Source organism: Petaurus breviceps, unplaced genomic scaffold (assembly GCF_028583685.1).
Source record: "Petaurus breviceps papuanus isolate PSGF00001 unplaced genomic scaffold, PetGlider_PUasm1.0 90700, whole genome shotgun sequence".
NCBI classification, from domain to species: Eukaryota; Metazoa; Chordata; class Mammalia; order Diprotodontia; family Petauridae; genus Petaurus; species Petaurus breviceps.
The window spans coordinates 3,073,975-3,087,701 of record NW_027187315.1 but is presented as its reverse complement, the minus strand read 5'-3'; the positions used below and the strand labels follow the sequence as shown (position 1 = coordinate 3,087,701).

The window sequence follows — 13,727 nt, the reverse complement described above, 5'->3', positions numbered from 1 at the left end:
ATAAGTCTCTGAAGGAGGGCAGTGGATGAGTATGTGGAGAGAAGGGCATGGACATACGTGATATTGCAGAGGTAAAATTAAGAGGCCTTGGCATTTCATATTGGAGTAAATATTGGGAGGGAGGAAAGGGAAGAGCAAAGGTGCCTGTGAAATTCTGAGCCTGCATAATTGGGAAGACAGCAGGAAATTAAGGATGAAGAGGCTTCAAGAATTTCTCCCCATCAAAATCCCAGTGAGATCACTGTGGATGTCTTAGAGCCTCAGTTACTGCTCTCGATAATAGCACAAACCCCCTCACTTCAAACAGCATTGAAAATAGACTTTTACCTATTTGCCCTGAGAAAATAATAGTTGATTTCAGGCAAATAAAACAAAATGTTGATATTGTTTATTTTTAATATCTGTGCACCTCACCAGAGTCACAGAATAAACAGAAACATCAATGAGACAAAACATAGGTATGAGAGAGAGGAAGCAAGACTGCACAGTATATACAGGGTGTCCCAAAGGTCTCAGCACAGAAGTGCACTGAGACTTTTGGGATACACTGTATATCATGTGTGACATTTCGTAGGATGAGATAAAAAAAATCTATAGCGTTCTGGGAAGGGAGAAACCAGTGTGTGCAGGAGCAATCTGAAAGTATCCATCAAGGAGATGGGGATATGTGCTGGGCCTTGGAGGACCTGAATTACTAGATAAGAGGGCATTCTTTTTCCCCGTGGAACACACTATATGTTTGCCCAGATTTATGGTTCAGAAGCATGGGAAACTTCCTTTATTTCTTATTGGTTTGACACTTGGGGGCTTAGAGAGGCCTGGGACACTGAAGGGTTAAGTGACTTGCCTGTGGACATAGCTAGAATGTGTCAAGGCAGGTCTTCTGGCTCTGAGGTCAGTGCTCTTTCCATTAAGTCACAAGTTCTGGAACAGTATTTTACAGCAAATAATAGTTAACATGTATATATACTTTAACGGATAGAATTTTACTTACACAATATCGTTTGGTTTTTACAATAACCCTATAAATAAATGTGAGGTAAGTCATTGGAGTGTTATTATCCCCATTTTACAGATGAGCACATTGAGGCTTACCCATAGTCACCCAGGTAAGTAGGACAGCACAGAGAGGATTAATGAGCTCTCAGGACTCCTGGCTCCAAGCCATTTGTCCATATCACATTGCATTTCCCCAAATATTACCGGAGTGATACTGTTTCTTTAGAGTTCTTTCCCCCTTGCTGAATCATTCCCTAGCCTGGGCTAGTTCTCACTCCTCAAGCCATCCCTCAGGTTCCTCACCAGCAAAATGGGGACGCGGGAATTGGACTAGCTGGTCTCAAATGTCGCTTTCAGCTTTGCCTTGCCACCTCTTAGACGATCTCTTTACTCACTAGATAGATTCCAGGGGAGAGAAAAACCTTCCAGGAAGCCATGTGTTCGGAGAGGAACAGTTCTAGGAATGACTCTATAATGCTGGGAAATGAGCTTTTCCCTTGTTGAGTTGTTCCAGGAAATAGTTTCCCGGAGGCAAGAGTTGGGGAAAAACTATTATGGCTGAGTGCACACAGCAGCGTGTCCTTTTCCGTCTGCTGCCGCCCAGATGCGAGTCCTTTAAGGCTTCATTCGGTTCTCTAAGCTTTGGGCTTCGGTTCCTCCGCAGCCCGTTGGGATCCCTGCAAAGTCCCCTGAAGGGTGATGCCGACAGAGCGTGTGCCTGCGTGCCTGCCGGGGCATTACCCAGCTCGACTGTCTGGCTGCCTGCTTGTCGTCTGCCCGCTGAGCTGAGAACAGATGATCATCTCCATTTCATTCATTTGCTTTCTGAGGCTTATGATTCAGCCTGTGTTCGTGTATAAATAACCATTGGAAATGTACCTATGTACTCTTTCCTCCTGTCTGCAGCCAGCGCGGTTCAAGGACATACGAGGTCTCTGCCACGGTGTCTCCCGTACCCAGTAACAGCCACGGGCTTGTTCTGCCCACCTCAGCCAAGGAAAATGCATCCTGTTTGCTTCGCCTCTCATTGTGCTGGGGGAACAAGCAACCGAGTTGGAATTTCCTACCTGCCACCGGGAATGCTCGATTGTTACAGGCTTTGGTTAGCTTCTTTGAGATAAACTGGACTAGCCCAACGGGAAAACCCCTAAGGCCCCTTGTTTTTTGTTTTTTCTTCTGAAAGGGTTGGGCGTCTTTGGTTCCGTGCAGGGCACAGAAATGAAACCGCATTAAGAATAACCGGTAGAGACTCTAGGAAGAAAGGTGATCAGGTCGCCTAAGTACATCAGAGCCAGGCAGCACTCAGCGGGAGATCTCAGAGTAAACAAAAGTCTCTGGTATCAGAGGGTGAGTCATTGGGCTCTTTGCTGCTGCGGTAATGTAAACCCGCACTTCCTACGGCGGGCGGGGACTCAACCTCTGCTTTGAAAACAGTCCAGGGATCGAAGGGTAGTGTTATTACTTTTAAAATGGCATCAAAAACAACTCTTCCTCCAACGAGCCCCCCTTCCCATTCCCCATTTCCTTCCCGAGGAGAGTTCTTGTGATTTGTTGTTGGTTTTTTTTTTCTTTCCCTCATCAGAAATGGCTAGATTAGAAGTACCTTGAAGAAGAAATCTATGTAAGGGTCCAGCCAGGTCCCTTTTATTGTGAAAAGAGAGGAAAAGGGCAGGAGCCTCCATTGAGTGATTAGTTAATAAGCATTTTTGTGACTCAGCGGTGCCTCTGGTCAGTCACCCAGCCTTCCTTTGCTGATTGGACTGATTTACTGATTGGACTTGCCTGCTCCACATGTCAGGTCAGACTGATTTTAGAAGTAGTAACCTAGGCTTGCAAAGAAATAAACATTTAGAGAGAAGGAGAAAATAAGAGTTTTCTGCCTGCCCCTAACCAGAAGAGCGTAGGTGTGATATGGTGGAAGAGGTCTTTCATGTAGAACTGGAGAAAATAGGCTGAAATACTGGGTTTGCAATTGGTGGCCTGTCTACCTAGACCTAGTCGTTTCCACCCTGCTAGCTCTGTGTTTCCACATCTGGAAGCAGGTTTAACTAGTTGATTCCAAAAATCTGTGATTCCATGCTTTTTAGTCATATTGATTTATAATGTTATATGAATGTAAGAATAACAAGATTATTGTTATTCTGCCAAAGAAATTGATTACTAAGAAGTCATCTTGCTTTCTAGTTTGAGAGGCATGTATTATACACTTATCCAACCAAAGAAGCAAATTGTAGATGTTTCACAAAGAACATTTTTTTTTTTTACTATCTAACTTTATCACAAAAATGGTAACTGGAACAAGCCTAGGGAGGAGACTAAACTATTGTTTTAAGTGCTTTCCCTGAGTAATCTGAAATGGGAGACTGGGAGTGTAGTTCAGGCACCAGCTGGGAACACCTGCATTTACTCTATGGTTTGGTTTTCGAAGCCTTAATCTTGAAGGTTGTGAGGATATAGCAAAAGTATGGGAAGGGCCTCGTCTGGTGTGGATTGTTAATTAGCATGCAATTATTAAGCACTTCCCATGTTCTAGGCCTTCTGCTAAGTGCTGGGGATGCAAAGAAAGGCAAAGCAAATTAAAACAACATCTCCTGCCTTCAAAGAGCATACACTCTAATGGGGGAGACAGAATGTAAATGTGTGTGTTTGCATATGGAAAGGCAGGAAAGAGGCCAGGTAATAAAGAGCCTTAAATGCCACATTATTTTATATTTGGTACTAACTAGAGGTAATGGGGCAGCTAGGTGGCACAATGGATAGAGGCTCAGGCTGGAGTCAGGAAGACTCATCTTCCCAAGCTCAAATCTGGCCTGAGACACTTACTAGCTGTGGGACCCTGGGCAAGTCACTTAATTCTTTTTGCCTCGGTTTCCTTATCTATAAAATGAGCTGGAGAAGGAAATGGCAAATCACTCCAGTATCTTTGCCAAGAAAACCCCAAAGTGGGGTCACGAAGAATTGGACATGTCTGAAACAACTCAACAACAGCAAGGACAACACTAGAGGCAGTAGGGAACCACTGAAATTTATTGAGCAGAGGTATGGCATGGTCAGACCTATGTTCTGGAAGAATCACTTTGGTAAATCAGTGGAAGCCTAATGGTCATTAGACCTTAAAGTTTCTTTTTGAATTTGTCCTTTTCATTATCATTGCCAATTCCTGTTTTTTATTGCCTATCATGTATCTGGACACTGTCTCAGCCTGCAATGCCCTTATGGTCTAAAGGAAAGATCCACTGGGTCCATTCTCTCCTTTGATTCCAGCCTACCTTTCTAGCCTTATTTCATACCACTATCCTTTCCATGTTCCAGTCAAAATGACTTTATTGTTCCCTGGACTCATCCTACATCTGCAATCTCCATTTTGCACATAGTCCTTTCTCACTGCTTGAAATGTAGTCCCTCCACAACTCTATCTGTTGAAATCCTTCTCTTCCTTCAAGACTCAGCCCAGATGTCATCAAAGCCTTCCATGAAGCCTTGTCTCACCCTTACTGGGCCCAGCTGAAAGTGATTGATTCCTCCTCAGATTGTCTTAGAACACTTTGTATGTCTCAGTGGCTTTTATTGCATTTGATTCTGGATCTTATTATGTACATGTAGTGGTCGTTCTATTAGATTACAAGCTCCCTGAGGGCAAGATTTTTCTGTTGCTAGCACCTATCTAGCTTGTGTGTGTGTGTGTGTGTGTGTGTGTGTGTGTGTGTGTGTGTGAGAGAGAGAGAGAGAGAGAGAGAGAGAGAGAGAGAGAAAAGTAAAAGAAGAGATGAGAGAAAAGAAAAAGAGGAGAGAGAGAGAGAGAGCGTGAGCAGAAGGAGATTGGAGTTGCAGCTAGAGGAGTCCTTCTTAGAGAATGAGGCAGAAAAAGACCCAGATAGAAACAATCACAGACACAACCTGGAGAGACACTTTGTGTTTCAGTCCTTCTTTTTTCAGTCCTGTTTGACTCTGTGACTCCATTTGGAGTTTTCTTGGCAAAGATACTGGACTTGTTTTCCATTTCCTTCTCCAGCTCATTTGATAAATGAGGAAACTGAGGCAAACAGGGTTAAGTGACTTGCCCAGGGTCATGTAGCTAGTGTCTGAGGTCAAATATGAACTTAGGAAGATGAGTCTGCCAGATACAAAGCTTCTATCCACTGCACTGATTAGCTGGGAGAAGACACAAAGGGAGTCAAAGATGAAGAGACACCAGGTGTATTCAGACCTAGAAAAAGAGGCCTATGCATTCATGTGGCTTCTCTTTGGAACCACAAGGAACTAGGGGCCAGCAGTAGATGAATATTTATAAGGAGAGATGGCTTTAACAATAGAGAAAGGAATGAGGAGAGAAAATGAGAATTCTCTCCTCTCCTGTGGACCTAAGAATAAGCCCACAGACCTCATTATCTACATAACCCCAAAGGGGTGGAAGAACATGTATAGTTAGTCTACTAAGTTTTATTAAGCAACCACTGTGTGCTGGGCATTGTGCTAAATGCAGGGAATACAAAGAAAGGCAAAAAACCATAACAAAAAACCCTGTTCCTGCTTTAAAGGAGTTTACAATCTAAGGACAACACGCGGACAACTTTTTGTAAGCAAGATTAGTGCGTGAAGGAAAAACCAAAATCTGTAAGTCGTGTGTACTGTAATTGTTCGGTTCAGAAGAAAGGCAGGACCCACTAAGAACAGTTGAAAGCAGAGGCTAGCTTTGGGTGGAAAGACACACAGAGAGATGTTTTCAGCTGGAACAAGACCTCCAGGGTGAAGGCTGTCCATAGGCACTGATGTATGTACTTGGTGGCCTTCAGGGTCACTGTGAACTCTCTTGATTTTCCTCTTTTCTTTCTGATTTTTCTTGTTAAAATAATATATGAGTGAGACTTTGTGACCAGCATGCTTGTCCAAGTAGAGTTGGTAACAGCTCAACTCCTCAAGGCTTTCCAGAAGAGATTTTCTCAGAATTTGATCCAGGAAGCAGAAAAATTCCCCAGAGGTGATCTAGAAACTCAAATATGTCTCTGTGTGTATGTATATGTGTGTGTACATGTATATATAGATGTATGTGTATATATCTATATATGTATGCATGTGGGGTGTATGTATATATGTGTGTGTATATATATGCACACATTTTATATATATATAGTATATATATATATGCACACATTTTACTTTAGCGATCAACGTGGCATTGTGGATAGAGAGCTTGGCTTGGAGTCATAAAGACATATGTTTAAATCCTGTCTTTAACACATACTAGTTTTGTAGCCAAGAGTAGTCACTAACTACTCAGAACCTCCAGGGCAATTCTATAAAACTATAAATTACAGATGAGTTGTTGATCTGCATTGCTCGATGGAGTTTTTCCCCTGAACTGATATTTACACTGTGTATGAGCTTCCAAGCTGCACTTAGGCTTTTGGGACACCCTGTATATGACTTTAAAATTTGCAAAGTACTTTATATGAATTATCTAATTTGAGTTTCACAGTAAATAAGGTATTTTTATCCCCATTTTACAGATGGAGAAACTGGCTTAGAGAGATTAAATGACTTGCCCATTGTCCAATGTTAGTTCTTGGTTTCAAAGATAACCAATAACATCAGGAAGGTGATATCTTGACTTGTGAGTGAATTAGATTTAAGTGAGGCAGAGTCCCACAGAGTTGTCAGCCTCACTGTTTCTCTTCCAGAGTCCTTGAAGTCCAATGGGAGATAAAAGTCAGGGTGACTGGCAATGGCCCTGCATGCAGTGGATAACCTTCGAATCTTTGATGTCTGACCAAGCCACCTTCATGGCCACTGGAACAAGTTCTTCTCATCTACCCATTCCCACTGGGGAAATCTTCACATGCTTGGGGTAGACATCCCTCCAACTCACCAACAGGTTTGAGATCTGTTTATTACCCTCACCCTAGTTTAGCCCATCTGCTGAGTTTTACCCAGATGTGGCTCCTGTACATCATATAACTTCTTGGAGCTACAGATGAAAGTTGGGTGAAGGTGGACAGCAAAGGCAGATGAGGAGCCCTTAAAAGTGCTTGGCACACCAGAGGTGCTAGTCCTCCCTGAACACCCCATGCACCTCATTGTCAAATAGCTAGTGAGTATCAGAGGTGGGAATTTGAACTTGGGTTTTATGGCTCCATCTGTCATTTTTACCACTATGTCATACTGCTCTGTCATGTATATATGTGTATATGGATGCATGCATATATAAATATGCATATGTACATGTATATATACACACATATTCATAAATACCACATACATATTGGTGGACAAAGGATTTTATTTTAGTTCTAATATGAAAGACAACAGTTTTTACTTAGTACTATCATTGGTATAGCTGTGCATATGTGATATGTTACTGCCCAGCCACTATTTATATATTGCCCTATAATTTTCATATCATTTTAGTTTGAAAACATCAGTTAAGGATATGTCCCCTAAGCCCCCAAATTACTGGTTAGTAAAGAGATGCACATACCGTTAAGGGTTAAATTAGGTAGGATTTGATAAAGTCTCTCAGATGAAGCTCCTGACCTCTGTCTTTCTTGATACGCAGCCTCTGTAGGGGTACCAGAATACTTTGGAATAGAGAGTATTCAGCATGGTTGCCAAAAGAATGTTTCAGACTATAGCCCGCAACTGACCACAATGTACCAGAGGAAGGCTTTATTATAAGGGGAAAGAAAAATCTACGACTTTCTGGGACACTTCCCAGCTCCTGCTTCTGAAAGGTCACACAGTTTCCCAATTTTAGTCTCTGGGAGTAGTAAGGACCCAGTGAAAGAAGAATTCAGTGCTCTTATTTGGTACAAGTCAGTCAGAAACAAATTTCTTGAGACCTAGTCTGCTTTTCTAAAGTTTCTCTAACACAAGCTATTTTCTACTGGCAATTTGTAGAGTGAAGGAGTGAAGCCAGATACAATTTTACAGAAAGATTAAACAGGAAAACTAAAGTTTGGACTAGATTTGGAAAAAAAAAAAACAGACAGAACAAAACTAACAACTTGGGCACACAAGGAGAATTATTTTCCTAAATCTAACCAATGAGGTCAAGGATAGAGAAAGAAGCAGTGCTTTTAACTGGATTATTCAAAGGGGCTCTGGCCTTGGTTCTGTTGTCAGGAACAGCAGAGTTCTTTCCTGTACTTTGACTTAGTTTCCTTTTAGAAATGATTTAGGCCTCTGTTACAAAAAGATTCTAGACTAGGGACACTGTCATGATATGAAATCTTAATTTTTTTTTTTTAAAGCAATTGGGGTTAAGTAACTTGCTCAAGGTTACATGGCCAGTTATTTTGTGTGGGTGCCAAGTATCTGAGGCCAGAACCGATCCTGGGTCTCCCAATGCCAGGGACGTCACTCTTACTCACTGCTGCCACCTGGCTGCCCCAGAAATCTTACTATTGTATAATACAAGAAGAGGCTTTAGAGCTTCCACACCCTTTAATACCAACTCTCTGGTTCTAACTTTATTGTTATTGTTATTATTATTATTGATTGTTATTCTCTCCTAATTATTGCTCTGCACACCAGATTTCCTAGCCCAGGTTGGAAACAGGGCAGACCAAAGTTCCTAGGACAACCAGCAGTGGGATTGGCCTGTGAGTGACCACCACACATCCAGCGGGGTTGAGAAAGGAGGATCCAGTTATCAACAACAACAAAAAAAAACAAAGCCCCAAATCCAAAACACAAGAATGGAATCGAAGAAACTGGAGTTTCTTCACCTGTAAAATGAAGTGGTTAAACAAGATGACTTCCAAGGTCCCTTCTGGCTCTCGTGATCTATGAATTTATGAATCTGTGAAGATGGACATTGAAAGGAGATACCAAGGGATATCCACAACTAATGGGCAGATCCTAACATATAGGTGACCATGGACTTGTCCATTCTGTTTAGGGTCCCTCATGAGTAAACTGTCTGTCTATTGTGAACTTTGAGGATAATCTGCTATCAGATTGAATTATTCTGATTTTTGAAAGGATGAAGAAAAACTATCTAGCACTTTTAATTTTCTTCCCAACCTTGGTTGGAGGGGAAAAAGTAAGGTGGATAGACACCAAAAACCTTAGAAAGAAGTAAGGCAGATAAAAGCATGTAGATTGGCTTAGAAGAAGACTGGAAAAATAGACTTGTATGAATTTGCTTGAATGGTCTCAAATGTGTGAATCAAAAAATTTCTTTTGTGATATTCCAGTGGTGAAGAAGCTATCAGGCAATAAGGAAATAGGTCTTCCAGGTAGAAAAAGAATAATAGTCTGGTCAAGCTTAGGTCAATTTATAGCTAGATAAATTGATCAAGGAAGTTAGATGTCACATGGTCTGCAACTAATGAGATTTGTAAGCACCACTAATTATTTATCCTGATGGATTATTCCTGATTTCTATTTACTTTTTTCCCTTATAAATAAATCCTAGAAACATACTCTTGTGGGCTAGAGTATATAGGGGCAAGGGCATAAGGGAATTAGAAATTGGCTCCAATATAGTGGTAGGTTACTAATGGCAGAACTAAAAAAAAAAAAAAGCTATTATATAACTGATATCAATAAGAAGAAGTTGACATGTATGATAAAATACCAGGCAAGCCAGTGAAAAATCCATTGGCTGGTAACTGAAGAGACTTAGTGCAGTAGATGTCTGATCTCAGAGAGCCAAATAGACTCAGGGAGTCAGAAGGTCCAAGAATTTTGTTGCTTAGAGATCAATGAAAATTTAGAAAAGAATGAAAGATAAAAGCCCTGGGGCCTGAGGAACCCTTATCTGGCTCCAAGGGAAGGAACTAAGTTCCAGACAAAGCCCAAGACTAGGTATAAGTCCTTTATGCTCTCATCATGTGTATGATGGTTCCCTGAATGGAGGATATTGGCCAAAGTTAGGAAAATGGAGTATGATATTATTATATTCACATCTGCTCAATTCTTATGTGGTTAATTTTGCTCCATCAATTATCTCCTTGAATCTTCAGTCCTTTGCCTCCGTTGGGCTCCTTTTTTGCCTACAAATATGGTCATCTCCCCTTTGCTAACCAAAGCTCTGTAAACGCTACTAATGTTGTGCATGACCTCTCCCCCAATGGATCTCTGAGCAGGAATTTCAGCCTAGGGTAAATTCCCAGTTATGCATGACCCCATTCTTCCCTGCCCCCTCCCCCACCGGATCTCCACCGTTCCCCAGTCAGCTCACCTGCACAGAGGTGGGGGGGTCTTCTGGATCAGGGAGACTTGGCGCCGGCGGGAATTTCCAGTTTTGACCAATCACTGTTTTTGGCCTCTGCAAGTTTCTGCTTATGTAATACCTAGCCGTTGGCCTCATGGCGTCCCTTTAAAAGCTGGCACATTGTCCATGCAGACTCATTGTTTGATTTGGGCCTGACCCAGACAATCCCGAGGAAAAATAACATCCACTTCCAAATTTTACTCAGGGTGTCTTGTCTCACTTCTTTTGGCACATTGTCACTCAAGTTTTTAGCTCTTCTCTCTTTTCCTACTAACACCCAACATTTAAAAGCCTACTAGGTCCTGGGGAGTAAGTATACAGAATAAACAAAAGAATGAAACACACCCTACCCTCAAGGAGTTTATATTCCTTTGGAGGAAACAACAAATACTCATAGAAGTGCAAAGTAATGGGTGGGGCACTAGAAATTAGGAAGATTAGGAAAGGCTCAGTGGAGGAAGTGATAATTGGGCTTGAGCTTTAAAAGCCTTCTGGGAGGCACAGGTGAAGAGACATTATTCTAGGCATAGCCAGTAGCCTGTGCATAGGCACTGAGGAGAGAAATGGTAAGTACCAGCAACAGGAAGTCGGGCAGTATGGTTGGAAATTTTGACTTTAACTTCTGGAGAGAAGAGTTTAGAACTCAGGGGTGGGAAAACTTTGGCCTTGAGGCCACAGCTGGCCTTGAGGCTGCAGGTTTCTCACCCTTGTAGGTCAAAGGATAAAAATAAACAATTTTCAGAAAAAGAAATACAAATGATCAACAATTATAAGTATCAATAACTCTGGCTCTAAATCACTGAAAATAAGATAAATTTGAATTTGAAAGATTCTGAGGTTTCCTATTACCACCATTAAATTGGTCAAGATGACAAAAGAAATCAAAACAGTTAATGTTGGAGGGACTGTGGGAAGACAGGCACAGGAACATACTATTGATGAAGCTGAGAATTGGTCCAACTGTTCTGGGAGAAAAATGGGAATCACGTGACAGTTACTGCTAGGTATATAATTTATTAGGGGTAGCTAGATGGTTCAATGGAAAGAGTACTGGACCTGGAGCTCAAATCTGTCCTTAGACTCTCACTAGCTGTATGGCCCTGGGCAAGTCACATAACCTCTGTTTTCCACTGGAGAAGGAAATGGCAAACCACTCCCCTGTCTTTACCAAGAAAATCCCATAAGAGGACAAGAAGAGTTGTACATGACATGAGCTGAACAACAGATATACCCCAGTAAGTTAGCAACAGAATGAAAGGTCCTGCATATAGCAAAATATTCATGGCAGCACTCTTTTGGGGTAAAAAAATCTCCCCAAACTAAAAATGAGTAACCATTAAATTGGAGAATGACTGAACAAATTGTGTTTACTAATGTAATGAAATATTATTGAACTATAAGATGCCCAGTTGAATGTAAACTCCTTGAGAAATGTTTTCATTTTTGTCTTCTATCCCTAGCAGCTGGAATAGGGCCTGGCACATAATAGGTGCTTGATACATTCTTGTTAGATATAAGGGATTCAGAAAAACATGTGTCTTGGTGCATGATGGGGAGTATAGAATCTACTTTGGAACATAGACTGAATAGATAGATACAATAGATAGAAAAAACATAAGACTGGAAAATTAAGGTTGTAAGAGGTTGTTAAGATTGTGACAAATTGTAGAGGGTCTTGAATGACAAACTAAAGAGTTTAAACTTCTCTTGGTAAGCAATAGGACACTACTGAAGGTTTTTGAACCAGATTTGGGCATAAGGAAGGTTATTCTGGTAGTTATATGAAAGGCAGCCTGGAAGAACTGTGTCTTAGCCAGAATAGGAAAGAAGGAATTGATACAAGGTATGCTTTGAAGGTGGAACCATCTTTAATCTTTAATGGCACCGTATGTAACCATAAACCTAATTCTAAGCTCAATGTAACCAATTAGATGAGGGAGAGGGAAAGGTCAAAAATAAACCTGAAGCTAATTACAAACATGAGAGACTAGTCGAAGGTGAAGTTATAAATACAAACAATGAAGTGAGAATGAGGAACAAGTTTAGAGGAGAAATAAACTAGATTTTATACTTACTGACTTTGAGGTACTACTGTTGACACATCTAGGAGGAGGTGTCCTATAAGTATGTGAAGAACTATTGATGGGACATCTTCAGTGTCTCCCACATATGACCTTACTTCTTTCTATTCACACTGCCATCCCCTAGCTTCAACTCTCATCTGTCCTGTATTTGTCTATTGCAACCACTTCCTAACCTTCCTTAATCCATTTTTAATTCATTCTGTTCACAAATGCCAGATTTATTTTGTTGTCAGATCTTACCCCTCTCCTGCTAAAATTTTAGCCTTCAGTTGTTCCCTGCTGCATCAGAATATAGTCCCTTTAAGGTCTTCCATGATTTCGCTATTTACCTTATCTCCCACTATTTTCTTATGCATGATGTATTCTCCATCCAAAATACATGGCTTGTTATTGGCCAAGGAACCTAGAACTTTTCACCTTTTCTTTTGCTCATTTGTTTTCTCTGCCCTTAATATATCTTCTTCACCCACATTCACCTATTAAGATCCTACCCATTCTTCAAGGCCTAACTTAAATGTTACAATTCCTTCTTCAATGATTCCCTGCCCCAAACTCCATGTTATATCTCCTCCAAATCCCTACAGTATTATTGGCACTTAGAACATTTTGCCTTGTATTACAGCTATTCAAGCATTTGTCTTAGCTTCCCTATTAGGTTGCAAGCTTTCTGAGTCCAGAAATCATAATATCTTTCTCATATTTATATCCTCTTAGACATTTAGATATAGCACCTTGCACATAGTAGGTGGCCAATGTATATTTGTTTAAGGAATAAATGAATCAATGCTACTTGCTACTTTGGGTGAGTTCGTTTCTATGGGCCTCAATTCAAGAGAGAAAGTGGGAGAGAGAGAGAGAGTTTCAATAAAATGATCTCCAGCCCCTTTCTAGGTCTAAATCCTACAATCCTATGAAAGAAAAAAGTACATGAATGAATGCATGAATGAGCAGCTAAGAATACAATAGAAAAAGTTGCAGAGTGTAGATGAGTCACAGTGAATTTTAAAAATTCATGCCTGGGGAGTTGGGAAAGAGGCAAGAGGATGACAGTAGAGAGTAGGGCAGGGAATGGATGTTCAACTGATGCTTTATGTTATTATTTGATTTTATTGTTGCTTTTTTGGGGTGGGGGAGTCTTTGCCTTTCAAAGACTTGTTGAAATGCACTCATGAATCTTAGAAGTTTAACCCCAAGTATGAAAGGAATAGAGAATGAATGTGGCAGGTTTGTTCCTTTACTTAGAGTGTGGTATGACATCTGCCTGAGACCTCTCTTTGGTTCAGTCACTGAGTCATAACTAACATCTTGGGGGGGGGGGGGGGGGGAGAAAAAGCAGGGAAGGTAGAGAAACAAATAAGAAAACAAGCACTGCAATACCTTATCTTGATATATACGTAATACAACATACGAAAATAGAATTACTTATT

At 41.0% G+C, this 13,727-nt stretch overlaps 1 long non-coding RNA gene across 1 annotated transcript; it reads left to right on the top strand.

Annotated features, from left to right (window-relative positions):
* Nucleotides 1-1,146: 1,146 nt before the first annotated feature.
* Nucleotides 1,147-8,671, top strand: LOC138144405 (uncharacterized). Its single transcript, XR_011163941.1, has 3 exons — nucleotides 1,147-2,346; nucleotides 6,678-6,871; nucleotides 8,530-8,671. It is a non-coding gene; the product is annotated as an uncharacterized lncRNA (long non-coding RNA).
* The last annotated feature ends 5,056 nt before the right edge of the window (nucleotides 8,672-13,727 follow it).